The 8,558-nt window shown below is 39.0% G+C and overlaps 1 long non-coding RNA gene across 1 annotated transcript; it reads left to right on the top strand.

Annotated features, from left to right (window-relative positions):
• The first annotated feature begins 1,750 nt into the window (after positions 1–1,750).
• On the top strand, positions 1,751–8,327 carry LOC144972130 (uncharacterized). The gene is made up of 3 exons (XR_013645281.1): positions 1,751–1,805; positions 2,909–2,962; positions 8,287–8,327. It is a non-coding gene; the product is annotated as an uncharacterized LOC144972130 (long non-coding RNA).
• The last annotated feature ends 231 nt before the right edge of the window (positions 8,328–8,558 follow it).

Genomic DNA, 8,558 nt, shown 5'->3' with positions numbered 1-8,558 from the left:
TACAAGGAAAGCTTTCATGTGCTTATAGAAATAGTGAAATAACGATAAGTATTCAATTGTAAGCATCAATTTATTAGACGAAGACAGGTACTGTCTAATAAATTGAAGCTTACAATTCAATACTTACCGTTATTTTTCTCTTCGAGCTTCAATCAGCACCATTTTAATTATAGAAATAGTGTATCTGCTCAATATATCAAACTTTGAAAAAAATCCCAGCCGACAATTTGATTGATTTGAGCCTTGAAGTTGGCGAAAATTTGCGATTTTGTTGAGCATCGCATTATGCTATGAATTATTGTTTGGAAAATTAGAGTACCAGACCCATATTTTTGCTATTTTATGTTGGACCATATGTTATGTATTGAGATTCACATCATCAATGACCAAAAATGAACCACTAAAGTCAAGAAAAAAATATATACTCTGAGCTATTTTCAAGAGCAGATAATTCCAAAAGTTGAAGGAAATTTCCATTTTCTTTCAAAAGTTGTACAGGATTACCAAATTTGAGAGATTTAGCTTGATTAATAAAAAATGGAACAGCAAGCAAATTTGGTTTTGACACGTTTTGAGACAAAATTTAAACAAAGTGTCAAAAATTAAAATGTCCATATTATGAACTGAAAATTTGGCTTTCTTCAAGTCTCATAAGTATCTTCAATCAAGTTTGAGGAAAATCAAAAGGAGTGTGGTTCCCAATTTTCGAAAATTTGGTTCACTTGATATGGAATGGCCCTACGGTTAGTTTGTGTGACAGGTAATAATATGAGATTAAGGACATTTTTCTCCTAAATCAAGATCACTATTAGGGTCAATACATGGAAAGCAATTTTAAAGGTGAGTACTGACCACTATATCGCCTTTGGTCAGTACGTCTAAGAAAATTAAGATTGAGCAATTAATCTACAAATCACACTAGTCTTATCTAATTGAGAAACCAGAACGCCTCATTGTTTAAAGAGATGAACAGCTCTATCACATAAGCTGTTATCTCAGTCTGTATATTCTTTCGTGTCTTTGTCAAATATGAAATATATATGGGGGGGCGAAGTGGCCGAGTGGTTAAAGCATTGCACTGTGACCCGCTTCAGGCACTTACGTTTTTTTTTCTTTGAGCAAGATTGTTAACCCCCAATTAGCTCACATGGACAACATGGGTGATTCCTGTTGACATCAGACATCCTGTTTGATGGATTATCTATATTCCTTTGTGGAATGCCTAGGCGACAATATCTTATGATGTCGTGGTGGAAGGGCATTATATATATATATATATATATATATATATATATATATATATATATATATATATATATATATATATATATATATATATATATATATACGGGAATTGTAGAATGGACAAATCAAATCTATGACTGTTTTGTTAGACTCCGATCTCACCATTTTCTCATCCATTGTTTGGAATCCACAACAAAGAGTTTCACAAACTGAAATTATAGATTCCAGTATTCCACCTTAGATTGCCTTCAGCATTAACCAACATGAGGTATTTACAGAAGTGACAATTTTTCTCTTGATATTTCATTTTCAAGAGTTTGATTTTTTGTTTTTAGTTGGCGAGGTCAAAAAATTATTAGTTACTATTATCATTAGGTGCAAGACTGCATATCTTTCAAAACATAATTTCTTTGCTCATTTATCTGTTTACAAATTCAAAACATAATCAAGAAATACATCTTTGTTTTTTTTTTAAATTCACTACAGGACGGCATGAAGATACAGAATTACATTGTGTATTCTTCAAAAGATTGTATTCGTAATGGAGATCCAATCTTGAGGTAAGTATTCCATTCAGTTCTCTCTCTCTCTCTCTCTCTCTCTCTCTCTCTCTCTCTCTCTCTCTCTCTCTCTCTCTCTCTCTCTCTCTCGCTCCCCCCTCTCTCTCTCAAACTTTCTGTATCTCTCTGTCTCTCTCTATCTCTTTTTTTGTCTGTCTCTCTGTTGGCTTAGTTAACTGGTGAAGGCGTTGTATGGAAAGGACATTTTGATAATTCGATAATTATTCTTGCTAAACATCAACTAATTAAATAGATAAGGAATGGCTAAATTAAAAAGATTTAAATATGAGGACACAAACAGCTGTGAACTGTAAAATATTGGTGATCAATAATTAAATAGTGAAAAAAAAACAAAAGTCCCGTGATATGAAACTCATATTGAATCCATCGTTTGGAAAGCACTGACAAGAGTGCTTAAACTTCAAGTTCAAAGAAAACGCATAGACTAAAATATATTTCAATTGCTCAAGGTATTAAATATCAATCAAAACTCAAAGGTTACAGCAATAATGATTACTAATTTTGAGTTTAATACAAGCTGTGTGCAGGGCTTCTGACTGACAAGTCTCTAAAGATAGACTGTACCACTGAGCCACACTTCCCCACCCAACTGAAACTGAAACAGTGATAAAGATCAATGTATCCTGCCACAAACATGGTTTTAAAGAGTTCACAAGTGATGAAATTAATAAAACTGGCCCACCAGTCTCTATCCTTACTGTAAAATATTTGCTCGTCATTTAGCTGACGACTACAAAGTAAAATTGCTTATAGTTATAGTAGTAGAATTCTTTTTTTACTAATGTTATATAATGAAATAATCAGGAGTTTGGTTTGATGTTGATAAAAGTATAAACTCTCATAAGTGTCGATCTATCTGTGCTGCACGATTAATAGCCTTGTGCTATGTCTTCATTTAGAAGTTAGCTTTTGAGGCTCAACAGGGGAACAGAACTTGTCACATTGTTTTAGTAGTTAACCAGTTGAGCTATTGGGATGAATGTAAAGATGATCTGAACGTTAGTCGTGAGACTGCATTTCTTTCAAAAAATAACTTCTTCGATCACAACATAAACAAAAATGTTTATTATTATTTTCTCAAGGATGGACAGGATTGGATTGTGTATTCTTCAGAGGACTGGAGCCTTCTCCTTGAGGTAGGAATTTCTGTTGGTCTTCTTTCTCACTCTCCCTCTCTCTGTCTCCCTCACTTTCTTCCTCTCTCTCTCTCTCTCTCTCTCTCTCTCTCTCTCTCTCTCTCTCTCTCTCTCTCTCTCTCTCTCTGTTCCTCTTAGTGGGGACCTGTGCTTGTGTCAGGATGAGACATTTAGGTGATCTCAAACTAAGTACATTGATAGTGGGCTCTACATCTACATCTGTTCCCCATTTGATCTCTTCTGTCTTCCTTTTTCTTGGGTACTTTGATTGTAATTTTTACTATCCTACTTTCTTCCTTTTTACTGGCGCTGATATTACTTAAATGTGTGGCAAGCGCCGTAAAACCCTTAAAAACGAACATACTACCACTACTACAAGCACCACCACCATTACTACTACTACTACTACTACTACTACTAATCTCTAATACTACTTCTACTACTACTAATCAGTGATGCCAAAACTCCGGTCTCACCGGAAAAAAACTCCGGTCTGGAGCCAAAAATTTCGGTTCCCGGGCAACTTCCATCAAATTCCGCTGAGGTCAATTTGTTCCAAGGATACCCCCCCCCTCCAAACACTTCATCATCATCACTGCCACTAATATTGCAACCATCGTCACTACTACTAAAACCACCACCACCACATCATCATTACCACTGCTACTACAACCACCACCACCACCACACCATCACTACCACTACTACTACTACCACATCATCATCACTACCATTTGTACTACAACCACCATCACCACCACATCATCGTCTATACCACCACTACAACAACCACCACCACATCATCATCACTACCACTGCTACTACAAACAGCACCACCACCTCATCTTCATCACTACCACCACTACTACTACTACTACAACCACCACAACCACATCATCATCACCACTACCACTACTACTACAACCACCACCACCACCACATCATCATCACTTCCACTGCTACTACAACTACCACCACCACACTATCATCACTACAACCACCACCACTACAACATCATCATCATTACTACCATCTACTACAACCACCAGCCCACCACAACCACCACATCATCATTACCACTTCTACTACTGCAACCACCAACACCACATCATCACTACCACTACTACAACCACCACCACCACCACCACCACATCATCTTTACCACTACTACTACTACAACCACCACCACTACATCATCATCACTACCACTGCTACTACAACCACCACAACCACATCATCATCACCACTACCACTACTACTACAACCACCACCACCACCACATCATCATCACTTCCACTGCTACTACAACTACCACCACCACACTATCATCACTACAACCACCACCACTACAACATCATCATCATTACTACCACTACTACTACAACCACCAGCCCCACCACAACCACCACATCATCATTACCACTTCTACTACTGCAACCACCAACACCACATCATCACTACCACTACTACAACCACCACCACCACCACCACCATCATCTTTACCACTACTACTACTACAACCACCACCACTACATTATCATCACTACCACGACTACTACTATAACCACCACAACATCATCATTATCACTACTACTACAACCACCACCACCACCACTACCACTACTACTACAACCACCACAACATCATCATTACCACTACTACTACAACCACCACAACAAAATCATTACCACTGCTACTTCAACCACCACCGCCACCGCCTCATCATCACTACCACTACTACTACAACCACCACCACCACCACCACCACCACATCATCACTATCACTACTACTTCAACCACCCCCACCACATCATCATCACTGCAACTACCACTACTACTACAACCACCACCACATCATCATTACCACTGCTACTACAACCACCACCACCACACCATCACTACCACTACTACTACAACCACCACCACCACATCATCATTATCACTACTACTACAACCACCACCACCACATCATCATCACTACCACTACTACTACAACCACCACCACACCACCACATCATCACTACCACTACTACTACAACCACCACCACGACATCATCATTATAACTACTACTACAACCACCACCACCAACCACATCATCATCACTACCATTTGTACTACAACCACCACCACCACGTCATCATCACTACCACTACTACTACAACCACCACTACCACATCATCATCACTACCATTTGTACTACAACCACCACCACCACATCATCATCACTACCACTACTACTACAACCACCCCCACCACCACCACCACCACATCATCATCACTACCATTGCTGCTACGACTACCACCACCACATCATCATCACAACTACTACTACGACAACAACCACCACTGCAACATCATCATCATTACTACCACTAATACTACAACCACCAGCACCACATCATCACTACCACTACTACTACAACCACCACATCATTATTACCACTTCTACTACACAACCACCACCACCACATCATCACTACACTACTGCAACCACCACCATCACCACATCATCATTACCACTACTACTACGACAACCACAACCACTACATTATCATCACTACCACGACTACTACTACAACCACCACCACATCATCATCACTACCACTACTACTACAACCACCACTATCACATCATCGGGGGGGGGGGGGTACATACTGTGTCTTCTATCCCCTTATATCTGTTTTCCAACATGCTTTCCGTCTTTGTCTTGGAATGAGATTACTTGGTTTTGTCCTGGTCCTGGCCAGATCCCCTGGCTGAGAGGGAAACAGTCGAATGTATAGTTAGTTTTGGGAGATGATATTTTTTTCATTGTAAATCATCTCTCTGTTATGCACTGTATTATACTTTCTTTATATTATATATGATTTGTAAAACATTTGAGTGTATTCCTCTTAGCGGGGACCTGTGCTTGTATCTGGATGAGACTTTTAGTGATCTCAAACTAAGTACTTTGATAGAGTGCTTTTGGAATCTACACCTGTTTCTTATTTGAACCAATTCCCCTTTGTCTTCCCTTTTCTTGGATGCTTTATCGTAATTCTAGAACTTTGTACTATCCCATTTTCTTCCTTTTTACTGGCGCTGATATGACCTTAATGTGTTGCAAGCGCTGTAAAACCCTAAAAAAAAAACCAAAAAAACTATCACATCGTCATCACTACCACTATTACTGCAACCACCATCACCACTAACATCAACATCACGACCACAACTACTACAACCACTATGCCACCACCACATCATCATCACTAAAGCTACTACTTCAACCACCACCACCACATCATCATCACTACCACTACTACTTCAACCACCACCACCATATCATCATCACTACCACTATTACTACAACCACGAACACCACATCATCCTCACTACCACCAGTATACTACAGGAAACTTTGGGATTGTATTTGGCAATGTGTTTATGTAACATTCCAATTCCTTTCTCTTGTGTGCGGAAATTCCTCTTTCGGCATTGAAATTCCTACGAGTGGTGTCTGAAACTCCTGTGAGCCAAATTTAAAGTTGGCGTCTCTGACTACTACTACTACTACTACTACTACTACTACTACTACTACTACTACTACTACTACTACTACTACTACTACTACTACTACTACTGCTACTACTACTACTACTACTACTACTACTACTACTACTACTACTACTGCTACTACTACTACTGCTACTACTACTACTACTCCTACTACTACTACTAATACTAATACTACTAATACGTCTACTTCTTCTACTAATTCTAACACAACGAATACCTACCACTATCATCACCACATCATCATCATCATCATCAACATCATAATCACTACTACTACTACTACTACAATCATCACCACCACTCATCATCATCAATACCACTGCTTCTACATCTATCATCACCAGATCAACACTACTGCCACTACCACTACAACCACCATGACATCATCACCACAATTACTACTAAAACCACCATTATACATCATTACCACCACTGCAACAACCACCACCACCACATTATCGTTAATAAAACTTTGCTTACAACCACCACCACCATCACATCATCATCACTACCATCGTTACTACAATTAGCTCCTCCAGATCATCATCCTACAACTTTTACTACAATCACTACCACCACATCATCATTACTAATACCGCTATTACAACCACCACCATATCATCACCACACCACGACCACTGCACATCACCACAACTACAACCACTACTACTACCACATTATCATCACTACCACTACTACCACAACCACAACATCATCATCACTGAAACCACAACTATCACATCATCGATACCAGTACGACTACAACCGTCACCGCCACATCAACACTTCTACCACTACTACTACAACCACCACCGCCACTCATCCTCCTCTTTACAACCACCACCACCACCACATCGTCATCACTACTGCTACAGCCACCACCATCAACACCACTACCACTGCTATTACTACAACCACCGCCTCCACATCATTATCACTACTTCCAATACAACTACAATCACAAGCACATCATCATCATACCACTACTACTACTACTACTACTACCACTACTACTACTACTACTACTACTACTACTACTACTACTACTACTACTACTACACATGCAATTAACTCCACCTCATCATCATTACAACTACTACTACATGCACCAACACATAATCTTCACTACAAATACAACCACTGCTACCACATAATCCTCACTACAACTACTACTACTACTACTACTACTACTACTACTACTACTACTACTACTACTACTACTACTACTACTACTACTACTACTACTACTACTACTACTACTACTACTACTACTAAGACAGGAGGTAAATATTTTCATATGTGTTTTGATCATCTTTTTTGTGCACCATGAATGATATCAATCAATGTCATATTGTAGGTGTTAAATATGCCTCTCACAAAATAGTATGGTTATAATACTAAGACTAGGCCTCTCACAAAAGATTATGTTTATTATACGAACAGGCCTTTTATAAAATATTATGTATATACTGAGACTTGGCCTCTCACAAAATATGTATATACTCAGACTAGGCCTCTCACAAAATATGTATATACTAAGACTAGGCCTTTCACAAAATAGTATGTATAACCTAAGACAAGTTCTCTCGCAAAATAGTTTGTATATACTACGACTACTAACGACTTAGTTGAAGCAAACCTTGAAAATCTTGAAAGATAGAAAGCCCCAGGATTAGACAAGAATCAACAAAAGTTGAACTAGATGTGAAGTCAAAGAACTGATTTTTTTTTCCTGCATTTTATGATCTGTTACTTTTTGTTACAGATATTTGACATCATCAAGCTCCAGGAATCGAGATTGGCCATATGTGGGCGGTAGGGGCGGAGGCCAGCAGGGATGGTGAGGTCATGGAGAATGATTGTGGTATTCAGCGGAGTAATGGGATGGGTTATATTGGAGGGCCCCGGGGATTGTAATGGCAGTGATCAAGATGTTGGAGGAGTTGTTGGTGGCGAGGTGATGATGGGGATGTAGATGGTGGAGCAACAATAGTGACATTGTTGGTGAAGGTGGCATTGTTGGGTGACGGGATGATG

The sequence above is a fragment of the Berghia stephanieae genome, chromosome 4, assembly GCF_034508935.2.
Source record: "Berghia stephanieae isolate SIO BIC M18660-M18661 chromosome 4, UCSD_Bste_1.3, whole genome shotgun sequence".
In the NCBI taxonomy this organism is placed as follows: domain Eukaryota; kingdom Metazoa; phylum Mollusca; class Gastropoda; order Nudibranchia; family Aeolidiidae; genus Berghia; species Berghia stephanieae.
This window is presented reverse-complemented; position numbering and strand designations above follow the sequence as displayed.